The sequence below is a fragment of the Apodemus sylvaticus genome, chromosome 7 (assembly GCF_947179515.1).
Source record: "Apodemus sylvaticus chromosome 7, mApoSyl1.1, whole genome shotgun sequence".
Lineage (NCBI taxonomy): Eukaryota > Metazoa > Chordata > Mammalia > Rodentia > Muridae > Apodemus > Apodemus sylvaticus.
In genome coordinates this window covers 129,334,881-129,350,810 of record NC_067478.1, presented here as the reverse complement: position 1 = coordinate 129,350,810, position 15,930 = coordinate 129,334,881, and the positions used below count along the sequence as shown (strand labels likewise).

The following is a 15,930-nucleotide window of genomic DNA, read 5'->3' as shown; positions in this document are numbered from 1 at the left end:
CCATATTACTGTTCCTCCCAAGGACATCATCAAGTTGCTCTTATTGGCTTGCTTGTACTAGCAATTTTTAACCATCTTGATAAATTGAGAGTAGCCACCCTAGTCACTAATCAGTATCTTTCTTGATATGTTCTAAATTCAGACCTCCTTAAAAGGCTCTTGGAAATTGAGCTGGGGGTGGTAGATGAGGGGGAGAAAGGGGCAGGGAATCCACTGCTATGCTTTTTGATGACAGGAAAAACATAGAACAAAAGGTGGTGTCTCCAAGTTATCCAAAGTGTTGAGATGTGCGGCCTAGAAACTCAACTCCCTACTTGACAGCAGTGTTTTATGTAAAATATTGTGATGGTGTATTTTGGATAACCTCCATCTCAATTAAAGTACACACATTTTGCTCTCAATGTTAAACAAACAAGGCTGAGTGTCAGTGCCCAGTGCACATTTGCAGTTGGTTTTGCTGGAGAATGTCTCCAGTATGCACAGATCTTCTTTGAGTTTTCAGCTTTGCCTTTATGGCTTCATAGAGTTAAACACCATGTTGATGCATGATTTCAGAGCCATAATTTGTAACCCTCCCAAGTATTGGTTACAAAAATTCAAGGACAGAAAATGAAAAGCATGCAGTCATTGCTTATTAAGCCAAGAATCTGACCCAAATCCAGTTAGACAGCTTAGAAGTTTTCCATGCCCGCCTTTCTTTTGTTGGAAAGCACACTCATATTTTAATTTTCTTTATTAGATCTCTGTTTCTCTATCTAGTCTACATGCATACTTCTCAAAAAAAAACTGATAATGTCTCTAGATTCCTTCATATTTAACTAAAGCTGTTTCATAGTTACACCTATAGTACACACACACACACACACACACACACACATTCAATATTCTTAATATTTTTCTCTTTAACAATCTTACCTTTAAAAACTGACTGGAAAATATGAAACCTAGACATACTTATAGAAGACAATAATGACATTTAGAATGGGTTGTTAGTTTCTGGGAAAGATGGCTAAAAGGGGGTGAGATTGTGTTGAAAGGGCTGGAAGTTGAAAGATGGTGTTACAGTAGTGTGTGCTTTCCCAAAAATGTACTTCCATTATTTGTGAACAGATGATTCAGTAATATTAAAATATGAGGGCAGGAGGATGATTGAAAGAAAAAAGCCTAAAAATATTCTTTGAAGGTATCTTAGTGATAATGGAGAAAAAAGAATTGATGACAGTCATAGAGTGTTGTTGAGACAGTCTTTGTACATTCTTTCTAGCTGGGATTGACTGGTCACTATTGGAGTCAATGAAGGAATCATAAGGGAAGGCCAGGTATCTGATAGAAATGGCTTCCGATGATGTGCTGGAATCTTCATGGGCTGGTTCAAGTGGTCTTTGGAGAGGTCTAAACATCACTGAAATTCCTAATGCCGAGCAGGGAGAAAGTTAAATTTATTTCATCAAATCCTTGCTCAGACTATACCCATTTTCAGTTTGCTTTCCTCAGTTTCTCTAGGGAGTCATTAAGGAAAATGTTATCTTTCTATTTTGACTCTCAGATGAAGACTCTTAGAAATTTGGGAAGGACATGCATAAGAAATATCCTCAGGGGAAAGACAGAAAATAATCTGATCATCATTAATTTAGTCATTAGAAGATGTCGTCAATAGTCACTGACAACCCTGAATGGATTTTGGCATGCATGTGGAAGCCATTATCTGAAGGCAAGGCTAAATTCACATTTGAATGCCATGTGTTTACTCTTTGCAATTCTGTTAGTTGCTGCCCAATTTGGGGACTGAGAAATTATAAGGGATTAGGGCAGGTGACCCATGAAAAGGGCATGAGGTGGATAATTTGATTATTTTTATCCTGATTAAAAAAAGCTTTGGTTTGATCAGCTGTGTCTAAGGGGGAAGCTAAAAATGGTATAAAGACATTAGGTTTATAAACAATAGGTTCCTTTTATAAAGTGATTGGTCTTCTAGAATGTTCTTTCACAATACTTTTCTTGTTGTGAAACAAGTCCTCCAGATCTTTCCATTAGAAATAGCTGCAGAAGGGCATCAGAAGAAGGTGATAGATGTGAACCAAGTAAGATTTTATAGCTTTGGAAAAATACAATAAATATGTAAACATGTAATGCATTTATACTTCCTTATATTGTATTATTAAGTGTCATTCTTGCTCAAACTGATTTACCCTAATCCTATCTCTAAATCTAGACCAGATCCTAATTTAGCAGCCACACCTCATTTTAGTGTCAATGCAGTTTATTCTTTCATGATAATGACTGTTCACAACTGGTGATGTTCAGGTGGATACCAGGAGGGAAAATAATCACAGTTAAATGACATTATTCCAAAATCTAACTAAGTAGCACTTCTTGTTTAGAGAGTTAAGAATACAAACTCATCTCCAAATACAGATCTGTTGCTCAAAAGCAGTGGTTTTATATTGTATTGTTTTGCTAATATGCCAGTAACTGAATCGTCTGCAACTTCTTTATTAGCTGGGGAGAGATCTTCAGTATGTCATTGTGCTATGTTGGATTCTAAAGCAGCAAGGCCAAGTCTTAAGCAATGTGCTTTCTAGGGCCATACAAATGACAGCACACTGACCTTGGTCAGAGATCAGAGATGAAAAGGCACGGCAACAAAGGAGGAATATATAAGCCATCTCTTGGGAACATGTCTGAGAGCTAAGAGCCACAAGGGTGTCTAAATCTTTCATTCTTTTGTTTTTAGATTTGCTGTTCAGTTCTAAGCGTATTGAATCTTCAAACCTTATGATGCATATCTGTGTTTTAGATGTTTTAAATGCAGCTTGGCTTTGACGTTATAATAGCATGGCTTGAAATACTTAATAGCAATTCTTTTGAGAGGGGAACAAAGGCCTGGGGAGGTTTTAAGTGTAAGGAAACTCATGTTGGTGTTACTTAAACCAACTTAAGTTGGTGTAGCTTAGAACCTACTTAAGCTGGATGCAGGGTCAGATCCTCTCTCCCTGAACTCTTACAGGGAGGCAGCAGGCGATGTGAGAAGAATCTCTACAAGTATGTGCAAAGAAAGCCTGGTGCATGTAGGTAGGAGGGGTGGCGAGTGTCTGCTCTGTCTTTATTTTAAAGTGGAAATCAAGGACCAAGATTGTACTATGTAAGAACAATACCAAGGCTGTAATGTGATTTCCACAAGTGTGCAGTCACATATATAACAGAATTCATACAAATGAGCACAAACAACTGTAACAACAACAACAACACACACACAAATACACACACACACATACACACACACACACACAATGGTATATGAACAAAAAGCTCCTGAAATAAACAAAAAGCAAAAAACAAAAAAACAAAACAAAACAAAAAACCAAACATCCAAACCTCCAATGGAACCTTCCACAAAGCTGATGAACTGATTAGAAGTTTAATCATTGCAGAAAGGTTGGAATGTTGCAAGTCTAGAGCCCAACTTCCTGTGGCCATCTTCAGCCCTATTAATAGCCATCTATTGCCAGGCTTTGAACCTGATTTAACATATTTGTAACTGTTAAGCAAATCATTTAGAATTTATAAACAGGCATCTACAACACAAATCAAAATTTAGGAGTCATCAGATTGCTTCAGAAAGAGGTCTACGGAAGGGGTTTCTCTGCTTTGCTCTACTCATTTGCCTTGTGTCTCCACCAATGCGTTGTAGAAAGATCTTCATTCATGACCTTCTTTGTTCTGTTGCTATGGCAATCTCATAAATCCGCTCCCACACTAGAGTGTGGAATGTAGAACAGCATAAATATCTGGTCTTGGGTAATGATGATTGGTAGTGGCCTCCAGAATATATATTTCTTATCCACTTTGACTAAGAGTTCTCTTTTTGGAGGGGCACAAATATCTGCATGTTATACATTATATGATGTCCTGGGGTATCTGGATTCTGTATATTAGTGGTTGTTGGGTTGATGTGCATTGTAGGGTTTCCCAAGGTGTCTGGTTGCTGTGCATTGTACAATATCCTGAGGTGTCTGCATGATGTCCATGTATGATGTCCTGAGATGTCTGGATGCTGTGCAGTGAATGGTATCCGGAGTTAGGTTGTGAGCTACATTGGCTGAAAATGATTTTTGTCTGGAGGATTTTTTACTATTTGGTGAATAAAAGTAAAACAAAATTGCTTCAGAAAGGCAGGACCAAACCTGGAGCAGAATCAGCAGAGTCACTGCTTTCTCTCTTCCAGTCCAGTCAGCTGCAGCTGGGACTACGAGTACTTGAGGTCTCTGATCCCTGTCATTATCATTTTTTCTTTTTTCTTATTTTTTATTTTCTATATTCTTTGTTTCCATTCCAAATGATTTCCCCTTTCCTGGTTCCCCCCTCCTCTTCCCTTTGCCCATTCTCCAGTCAACCCCCTCCCACTTCTCTGTCCTGGTGCTCCCCTACAATGCTGCATCAAGCCTTTCCAGGACCCGGGCCCTCTCCTTCCTTTTTCTTGGGAAACATTTGATATGTGAGTTGTGTCTTGGGTATTCAGAGCTTCTGGGCTAATATACACTTATCAGTGACTGCATTCCATGTGTGTTCTTTTGTGATTGGGTTACCTCACTTAGGATGATATTTTCCAGTTCCAACCATTTGAAATTCTAAGAATTTCATGAATTCATTGTTTTTAATTGCTGAGTAGTATTCCATTGTGTAAATATACCACATTTTTCTGTATCCATTCTTCCATTGAGGGACATCTGGGTTCTTTCCAGCTTCTGGCTATTATAAATAGGGCTGCTATGAACATAGTGGAGCATGTGTCCTTATTATAAGCTAGGGAATCCATAATTGTCATTTTAAAACTCTGGAAGGGACATGAGTGTTTTCTGTCTTCCTCCTTGAGAGCTGAGTCATATGCAAATGCTGTTCCCTCTGGGACCCTTGAATTTTTCTTGTTGAAACAATCTAATTGGTATTTCAGAGTAGTGTATGAACACCTTTGGATGGATACCCTTTGTAAACTAGGTGTAGGATGTTTGTAACTCTTGGATACCTTAATATTTATCTCTTAAAAGGACCTAGAAATTTCTCAGGTAGAAATGAGTTGGGACATGTTAGGACTCATTCAGTCACTTCTTTTCAAGCACTTCCTTAATTGACCTCAACTGTCTTCCATAGATGACCATGACACATAAGAGTGCTTATGACAGTTCTTTCACTTCACTCTACTTATTTATTTATGACAATTTTTAATTTAATGACTATTTTGCATTCTTGATATCTCCCATATCCTGTGGTGAAGTTCAGTTTTCTAGCTGGTCGTGATTGACCTGGAGCCACTCTCTAAGAGAAAATAAAAATGGATAGTTTAAACTGCATTTCTGGTTCTTTCTAGGCAAAATGAAGCTCACTTTAGGGATCATTGGTAGATATTAAAGCTGTTGTAACCCTCAAGGTTTCCAGCCTTTGTCAGCAGATAAGCCCAAATATATCCCTGCTGTTCTGTTTTCTGTGGTGGTTTTGAATTATCGCAAGATTCTTAATTGAGAAAAGTGCATCTCACAGTTAAAGTGGTCAATTCACTGTATGGTGGGACAGGTGCTTGTATGGGGAAGAGTGTATTAAGTTCTAAGACATCATGAACCGAGTGACTGAGAAAGGCTTTCTGACAAGACCACGATGAAAAGGAGCTTAGAACTTGTGGATGGTAACAGAGGAGAGGAGAGTTTATCAGCTAAATTAAAGCTCAGCTCAAGGTTTGGGGAAGAAAATTATAAAAATAATATTAATAAAATAAAATAAAGGACTGACAAGAGGCCTCAGTGAGTAAAGGTGCTTGTGGTATAAGCACGGATATTTGAGTTTGATCCCTGGAGCTGATGTAAAGGTGGAAGGATAGATGAGACTGCAAAAAATTGTCCTCTGTCCTGACATGCATACAATGGCATGCATGTCCTCCCATTATGCACATTCCAAAATTAAAATACAAGAACTTGCCTACTAGTGAAGGAGCTGGGAAGAAATATAAGAGAATTTGAATTTAATTCTGAGAGTGGAGGAAAGCCATCAAAAGACTGAACTGAGGTGGGGGATGTGTAGCTCAGGCAGCAGAGTGACTAGCTATAAGGTACAAGGAACTGGGCTTCAAGCCCAACACCATGGACAGCTGAAGATGGTAGCACACACATGCTAATTCCCTCACTGAAGAGACAGAGGCAGGAGGATCAGAAATTCAAGGTTATTGTTAGATAAACAGGCAGTTCAAAACTAGCCATGACTACATGAGATTTTGCAAACCCTCTTATGCATACATACATACATACATACATGTATGTGTATATATATATATATGTATGTGTGTGTGTGTGTGTGTGTGTGTGTGTGTATGTGTGTAAATGGAGGGAGGGGAGATGGAAGGAAGTTTTAATTGGGAAAGCATCATGGCATCTCAGTGTTGAATGAAGAAAAAGTGTATCCTAAAGAATGAACTAGGACAAGAGTGGATAGGACCAGACTCCTCATAAACCCATTGCCTGCATGACATGTGCACAGACTGTGTTACTTTCTTTTTAGAATGATAGAAGACATGAGTGACATCCCTACTTCAAAATCTCCAAATAGTGCCCAAAGTTACCCTCTAGTCTCTGTGTCCTCCTAACTCCAGAAGCTTCTCGGTCACTCAATATAAGATACTGTATTCTTAGATTTTTCTTAAGGGAATAAGGAGGGTCAGAAGAACTTTGACAAAGTATCACAGCACTAAGTTACCTCAGATGTCTGCATTCCAAAATTAAACTCAATTTAAAACCAAACAACTTTACAATAACTTTCGTAGGATAGATTCAACAAAAGTATATATAAAAAGAAAACACATCCAGACAAATGCAGTTGGAAGAGGTGTCTGTCTGCACATACAGTATTTCAGGACCAAGTAAATTTCAGGAAATCATAATTAAAGGGATAGTTTCACAGCTCATACACAAGAAGGATATCCTTATGTGGGTTTTCTCCACTACAAGAATGAAGCATGTCTTGTTCTGTTTCACTATAAGCATACATACCATAATGTATTTTTTCCTATCTACACCCTAGTCTGCCTTCATCAATATATTGTTTAGTTGTGTTTTAGCTTGTGATTTGTGAAGTTTATGGTTTGTTGATTTTCACATTAGCAGGTGCAAAATTGACAATGCAGCAAGAAAAGGGGCATGAGCTGCCTTTCAGGCCTGGGAGTGACATTAACTCAGATTTTCAAATTTTACCTCAGCACTGTCTTATAGAATGTGTACATGGCATGAAGACATGGTTGGATATGTGTAGTGCCATGTAAAATATAAGTTGAAACTTTGTATATCATCTTAATTCTTTTTAAAGAATTGATTTATTCTAAATATCTAAATTATTTTAAAGAAGTTATTTATTTATATATTTTTAGATTTTCATTGAAGTCAAATTGTATTTTATTACTAGTTTCATAATGACCTATGATTGGGAAGCAGTATAAATTCGTGTTCGTTTTCACACCAAGAGACAGCAATGCAGGAGGCAGCACCATACACCCACATGCTCATGATGACCACAGCTTGTCCATCCCCTCAGTTCTGGCTGTGTCATCTGCCAGCCTTGGCTTCTTTATTAGATATATTCTTCATTTACATTTCAAATGATTTCCCCTTTTCTGGTTTCCTCCATGAAAAGCCCCATAAGCCATCTACCCGTACCCTGTTCCCCAATCAACTCCCTCCCACTTCCCTGTCCTGGTATTTTCCTACACTGCTGCATCCAGCCTTTCCAGGACCAGGGGCCTGTCCTTGGTTTGAAGTCCAAAAAGGCCATCCTCTGCTGCCTATACATGTGGAGCCATGGGTAACTCAATGTATACTATCTGGTTGATGTTTCTGTCCCTGGGAGCTCTGGGAATATTGTTGTTCCTCCTATGGCACTGCAAACCCCTTCAGCTCCTTGGCTCCTTTCTCTAGCTCTCCCATTGGTGAGCTTATGCTCAGTTCAATGGCTGGCTGAGAGTGTCCCCCTCTGTCTGTGTCATACACTAGCAGAGCCTCCCAGGTGATTGCTATATCTGCCTCTGGTCAGCAAGCACTTGTGGGCATCAATAATAGTGTCTGGGTTTTGTAGCTGTATATGGGATGGATCACTAGCTGGGGTAGTCTCTGGATGGCCTTTCCCTCAGACTCTGCTCCATATTTTGTCTCTGTATCTCCTTCTGCGGGTATTTTGTTCCCCCTTCTAAGAAGGACCAGAGTATCCAATACTTTGTTCTTCCTTTTTCTTCGGCATCATTTGATCTGCAAATGTGTCTGGGGTATTCCAAACTTCTGGGCTAATATCTACTTATCAGTGAGAGCATACCATGTGTGTTCTTTTGTGATTGAGTTACCTCACTCAGGATGATATTTTCCATTTCCACCCATTTGCGTAAGAATTTCATGAATTCATTTGTTTTTAATAACTGAGTAGTATTCCATTGTGTAAATATACCACATTAGTATCCATTCCTAAGTTGAGGGACATCTGGGTCCTTTCCAGATTCTGGCTATTATTAATAGGGCTACTATGAACATAGTGGAGCACATGTACTTATTATATGCTGGGGAATCCTCTGCACATATGCTCAGGAGTGATATAACAAGGTCTTCTGGTAATATCATGCCCAGTTTTCTGAGGAACCAGCAGACTGAGTTCCAGAGTGGTTTACTAGTTTGAAATACCAGCAGCAATTGAGGAGTGTTCCTCTTTCTCCACATCCTTGCCAGCACCTGCTGTCTCATGAGTTTTTGATCTTAGCCTTTCTAACTGGTGTGAGATGAAATCTCAGGATTGTTTTGATTTACATTTCCCTGATAACTAAGAATGTTGAACATTTCTTTAGGTACTTTTCAGCCATTTGATATTCCTTGGGTGAAAATTCTTTGTTTAGCTCTGTACCCCATTTTTAATAGGATTATTTGGCTCTCTGGAGTCTAACTTTCTGTAGTTCTTTGTATATAATGGAGAGTAGCCCTCTATCAGTTGGGAAAGATCTTTATCCAGTTTGTTGGTTGCAGTTTTGTCCTATTGTCAGTGTCCTTTGCCTTACAAAAACTTTGTAATTTTATAAGGTCTCATTTGTCAATTCTTGATCTTAGAGAATAAGCTAATGGTGTTCTGTTCAGGAAAATTTCCCCTGTACCCATGTGCTCAAGGCTCTTCCCCAGTTTCTTTTCTATTAGTTTCAGTGTATCTAATTTTATATGGAGGTCCTTGATACACTTGGACTTGACCTCACTACAAGGAGATAAGAATGGATTGATTTGTATTCCTCGGCATGCTGACCTCCAGTTGAACTAATACCAATTTTTGAAAAGACTATCTTTTTTCCACTGGACAGTTTTAGCCCCTTTGTCAAATATCAAGTGACCATAAGTGTGTGGGTTCATTTCTGGGTCTTCAACTCTACTACATTGATATACCTGCTTGTCACTGTGCCAATACCATGCAGTTTTTAACACTATTGCTCTGTAGTACTGCTTGAGTTCTGGAATACTGATTCCCTCCAGAAGTTCTTTTACTGTTGAGAATATTTTTAGCTCTCCTGGGTTTTTTGTTATTCCAGATGAATTCGAGAATTGCCCTTTCTAATTCTGCGAAGAGTTGAGTTGGGATTTTGATGCTGATTGCATTGAATCTGTATATTGCTTTTGGCAAGATGATCATTTTTGCTATATTAATCCTGCCAATCCACAGGCTTGGGGAGATCTTTCCATCTTCTGAGGTCTTCTTTGATTTCTTTCTTCAGATATTTGAAGTTCTCCTCATACAAATCTTTCACCTGTTTGGTTAGAGTCACACCAAGATACTTTATATTGTTTGTGACTACTACTTTCTCAGCCTGTTTATCCTTTGAGTATAGGAAGACTACTGATTTTTTTGAGTTAATTTAATATCAAGCCACTTTGCTGAAGTTGTTTATCTGTTTTAGGAGTTCTCTGGTGGAGTTTTTTGAGTCACTTAAGTATACAATATTATCATCTGAAAGTAGTGATAATTTGACTTCTACCTTTCCAATTTGTATCTCTTTGTCCTCCTCTGTTGTCTAATTGCTTTAACTAGAACTTCAAGTACTATATTGAATAAACATGGAAAAAGAGGGAAGCCTTCTCTAGTCCCTGATTTTAGTGGAATTGCTTCAAATTCCTCTCCATTTAGTTTGATGTTGGATACTAGTTTGCTATATATTGCTTTTACTATGTTTAGGTATGAGCCTAGAACTCCTGTTCTTTCCAAGACTTTTAGCATGAAAGGATGCTGAATCTTTTCAAATGCTTTTTCAGCAGCTAATGAAATGATCGTGTTGGATACTGGTTTGCTGTATATATAGTGTTAGGTCTTCTTTGAAGGTCTGATACCTTCCATGTGTATGTGGGCTTTCTGTTGTTTTGTTGCTATTGAAGACCACCTTTATTCCATAGTGATCTGATAGGAGGCATGGGATTAGCTCAATATTCTTATATCTGTTGAGGTTTGTTTTGTGACCAATTATATGGTCAATTTTGGCAAAGGTACAATGAGGTGCTGAGAAGAAGGTATATTCTTTTGATTTAAGATGAAATGTTCTATAGATATCTTTTAAAATCACTTGGTCCACAATTTCTGTTAGTTTCACTGTGTCTCTGTTTAGTTTGTTTCCCTGTCCATTGAGGTGAGTGGGGTGTTGAAGTCACCCACAATTGTGTGTGTGGTGCGATGTGTGCTTTAAGTTTTAGTAAAGTTTCTTTTATGAATGAGGGTGCCCTTGTATTTGGAGCATAGATGTCCAGAATTGTGAATTCTTCTTGGTAGATTTTTCCTTTGATGAGTATAAAGTGTACTTCAATGTCTTTTTTGATGACTTGGTTGAAAGTCTATTTTATTGGATCTTAGAATGGCTACTCCATCTTGATTCCTGGGACCATTGGTTGGAAAATTGTTTTCCAGCCTTTTACTCTGTGGTAATGTTTGTGTTTGACACTGAGATGCTTTTCCTGTATGCATTAAAATGTTGGGTCCTGTTTACATATCCAGTCTGTTAGTCTATATCTTTTTATTGGAGAATTGAGTCCATTGATGTTAAGAGATATTAAGGAACAGTGATTGTTGTTTCCTGCTATTTATATGATAAAAATTTTTAGGTTTGTGTGGTTATTTTCTTTTTGGTTTGTTGAAAGAAGATTAATTTCTTGCTTTTTTCTAGTATGCAGTTTCCCTCCTTTTGTTGGTGTTTTCCATTCATTATCCTTTGAAGGGCTGGATTTATGGAAAGGTATTGTGTAAATTTGTTTTTGTCATGCAATACCTTAGTTTCTCCATCTATGGTTTGGATAATTCAGAGATTTGGTGGGTATAGCAGCCTGGGTTGGCGTTTGTGTTCCCTTAGGGTCTGTATGCCATCAGCCTAGGCTCTTCTGGCTTTCACAGTCTCTGGTGAGAAGTCTGGTATAATTTTGATAGGTCTACCTTTATATGTATGGGTGCAGGTGGGGCCTTGGTGGACTGTGTCCCAAGTGATCTTACATTCTGGTGTTCCCTGTGTTCCTGACTACACCCATCTCTTCAGTCAAAGGAGCAAAGATAAAGAAGCTATTTTATTATTTATTCATTTTTAATTAACAGAAATTTATATATCTGTGTAAAAATCTTTTGAAATATCTATTTATTGAGGACTGGCTAAAACAAACTCATTGGTGTATATATATCAACTCATAAACTTTTGATAGTAAGAACACTTAAAAGCTGGCAGTTGTTAAGCATGTAATATTTTGTTAATAACTGTAACAATCAGCTTGTGTACATTAAGATTCTTGGGGTTTTACACTTGAGTTGTGACATGACTGAGCAAGGAGACAATCTCTAAAGTGCAGTTTGGCTGTAAACAGGAGTTTGACAACTATTCACCTAATGTAACAAGAAGCTCACACATTCCACCATTTCATTAGAACAGCTAATAAGCAACATAGGAACAGCCACTTTTAAGAAAGCCTGCTGAAGTACCCTTAGTCACGCAAAAGCAATCAAACGAACCAATAAATAAGCAACAAATTAATATCAAAGCTTAAATGAGGATAAAAGTCTATGCAAATAAGCCCATAAAGTCCTTGTAGACAGGAAACAGCCTTTGGGCTTTACTTAACAAGCAGTTCTATCCTACTTGCTTAGGAGTCTTCCATATCTGCACACGGAGCATTAACATATGATTAGAATAGAGAGGAGCACTGTCTTAAGGTCCTCACACCCCAGGCACTGAGCCAGAGAGGCCTAGGGATTTTCTTCTCTCCATGTTTCCAGGCTTTAGAATGTTTCTTGAGATCTACACAGACATCTGACTTAAGTTACTGTTGTTGTTTCTTTAAAACATTTCATAGTCAAAATTTTCAACATACCATACTGTATTACATAAGAATGTTCTCATACAAGTATGTATTAAAACTTTGAGCACATTCTTCCATATTCAGAGCTTTCCATTTCTCTCTTCTCTCCTTCCCAGTAGTCACACTGGGTACCCAGATAGTCTCATGTCTGAATATATGTGCACTCATATATGTATATTTGATGATATGCATACACATTCACACATATATATATGACTTTCATATCATATTTGCATTCATAATTTTATGAATTTAGAAATGGAGAAATCACACATGAGAAAAACAGTTTTTGCCTATCTCAGCCCAGATTCACCTGCTTAACGTGGTCACTTCCACTTGCACTCAGGTTTTTATTATTTATAGATGAAAACCATTTAGTTGTGTTTAGACTATATTTTCTGTGTCATTTCTTCTGTTAATAGACACCAAGCTAATCCCATAGTTTAGCTGGTGGGAATAAAGTATGAAGAAGACTGCTGTGTGAATATCTATGTGATAAGCTGATGTGGAAGTTTGTAGGTGAGCCCCCAACAGTGGTATAGCTGGGCCATATGGTAGCTCTACATTTAGCTTTTGTGTGTGTGTGTGTTTGTGTGTGTGTGTGTGTGTTTGTATGTGTTTGTGTTTGTGTGTGTTTGTATGTGTGTGTGTGTGTGTTTGTGTGTGTGTGTCTGTGTGTGTGTGTGTGTGTGTGTGTGTGTGTGTGTTTGGGGGTTGCCCATACTAATTTTGAAAGACTTATTACAGAGACAGGTGGAAAGATTTCTAGCTTATTTCCATATATCAGCAGAAATAATTAGATCACTCCCAGTACAATTGTTTATTTTTTAAAGTGATTATGTCCTTGAGCTGTCAAGAAAATTTTATGTTTTTGATAGTTTGGATGGTTTTTATAAGCTGAAAATATAAATAGCTTTAGAATATATGAAAGTAAAGCAGAAAATCCTGTGTTTACTAGGAACCCCTAGTGGAAATGGCCTTGTCTAATTGTAGCTCATAGATGTGTCTAGTTAAGCAGGACATGTAGAGGGATTGCTTTGGCTCCATATCTTAGACCCCACTGGATTCAGAATCCTTAATAACATGTGTGTGCACAAAGCACATTTTCAACCTACATATTTTTGTTTGGAAAAAAAATTGTTCATGAGCTGGATCAGGTGCAGGGGTAGATAACACTTTTATAAAGGCCAGATGGTAAATATTTAAGTTTTCCCAGTCATAAGATCTTGGTTCTGCAATCAGAGCAGAAAGTAGCCACAGACACTGGATAAGAGAATTGAGATGGTTATTAAACTTTGTAAGTTTATAACATTCATAAAACCTGACTGTCCAAATATGACTGGGAGTCTGCAAGTCACGATTTACAAAAAAAAAAAAAATGCATGTTTTATTTAAGTAAAGGCTGCAATTGTAATCAGGAAAGGATTCATGCAAAATCTAATTCGAATAAGAAAATAAAAGCAACACATTTGTATCATCAGTTAGCTTGGCTTAGCATCAGCTCATGATATGGATTGATGATAATAGATGATGGATGGATCATAAATGAAAGCATAGATTGATACAACCAGAGACATCATATAACACATATATCTCTGAACAGATATAATTGAGTGATGGTTAACAGCCAACCCTACCAGCAGCAACAGTAGGACTAGCTTTGCTGTTTGGATGGACCGAGGAGGTGACAATTTCTTATTGCGTTGCTTGGTTGTGGTCATCTGGGTGTGGCTGTATAGTTCCTTTGGTCTCCTTTCTCTCCATGGTCCTACTTTTCCTGTGACATTACCTCATGAGCTGGGTCTCTAGTGTTCATTTCCTCCAGTCTCTAACTTTGCCCTCTTCTTGGCTCCCTCTTCTTGGCCAGCATGAGTGCTCAGATCACGTTCCCCTGCACTAAAGCAAATGCCAGGCATTTTGCTGTTTCTCTTCATGGTGATGTTTTATAAACATCCTAAATGCTCCCCACTCCCTTTCCTCTCCAGTGCCTCTCCTTGTCTGAAACTATGCCCCAGCCCCACTGAGCCATTCTGGTGAAGGCCTTCTAATCTCCTTCAACTGAAGTATGGTGTGAAACCTTCTCTTCACTTAAGGGATACTAATTTTCTGTCTGGTTTATCCCAGAAGATGGGTTCAAAATAATAATAGATACAGACCCAAAGCTAACACAGTTCTCATTTTAACTTCTTTGGAGAAGCACTATGAGAGAAAACGTTAAGATAAGTTGGGAGTCGAGGTTGGGTGGGAGAGCTCCCTCGTAGAAGCAGAGGGAGGGGGGAGGGGGATGGGATGGGGGTTTCCAGAGGGGAAACTGGGAAAGAGGATAACATTTGAAATTTAAATAAATAAAATATCCAATAAATTATGTTTTATGCTTTATCTTTCTTTCTGACTGTTATCAGTGAAAGAAATAAGAAATACCTGAAAATGTTCTGAGGATCTTCTTAATATAAACAGAATGCCTGAAGATAAAGGTAATGTTTTATGCCATATCTTCAAGGGCAGCATGTGTGGCTGGAAAACAGTTTTGCTTTAAAAATAAACATTGGCTACAACCCTAGAACTCTCTGTGTTGCTGAGTGCCCTCTCCCGTTGTTTGCTCTCTTATATGTCCTACAAATCCTGGTTTGTTTCTGTGCATTTTATGTGTTTATTTCTCTCACTGATCCTTTCTGGAAAGTATGACTTTATTCTGATTATTATGCTATTAGGGGAAATAACCCACCAGCCTGCAATTTTTGCTTCTGTCTTTGTGGTTAACTACTGATTTGCTTGTTTGCTTGCTTGATTACCCAAAGATTACAATGATTGATACCAATGGTTCATATGGTAAGTCTTGGTTTCAGTAAATAATAATGTGAAATATTTTGGTTTTTTGTTTTAAAATTCTTTTATTTATCCAATGAAGAATTCTGTGGAAGACACATCATGGTTACTCTTGAGCAAACTCCTCAGTAACTGTATTGGTCACCTACATTTCAAACAGAAATTCCTACTTCTGTTTCTCCTGTTTAATGCAAGGGCTCAAAGCAGAAGTTAAGGTTTGGAGAATAGCCTTTAGAGTGAGTCTGCGTGATGTACTTTAAGAAGGGAAGGCCTGATTGGTAGGTTTGCATTCTGTTTATAGAGTTATCTAAGGTAAAACATGCTTATATAGCATTTTTTACAGAAAATATTACTAAATGAAATAAAGCATGCATTTTTATAGTAATGAGAATTCATTGGCAAAGTTACTAAATTGAGAAGAAAAAGATTTTAAAATAGTTCTTGATTTTTAAAAAGAAAGTGGGTCTGGAGTAGAGGGAGAGCTGCTTGGAATTTAGTTTAAACAGAGTTTACAGGAATGCATGAATAGCTCGAAAAGCAACGATGGCCTTTAGCTTTGGTCCTGTGCTGCACCACGTTTTGGTAACCCTGCCTCCAGTAAGCATCAACCCTCCACATTCTGTCAGTGTGTCTGCTGAGTCCTGAGTACATGGAGACTCCATTAAGAACTGGGAAGAAGCAGCAGTAAATGCTAAGGCATAGTCCTGACTCAGTAAAGTGTATGTTTTGG

The 15,930-nt window shown here is 38.0% G+C and overlaps 1 protein-coding gene across 2 annotated transcripts in view; it reads left to right on the top strand.

Moving 5' to 3' along the window:
- Positions 1-15,930, top strand: part of Pdgfd (platelet derived growth factor D) — a 251,213-nt gene that overhangs the window by 1,420 nt on the left and 233,863 nt on the right. The window lies entirely within an intron of this gene.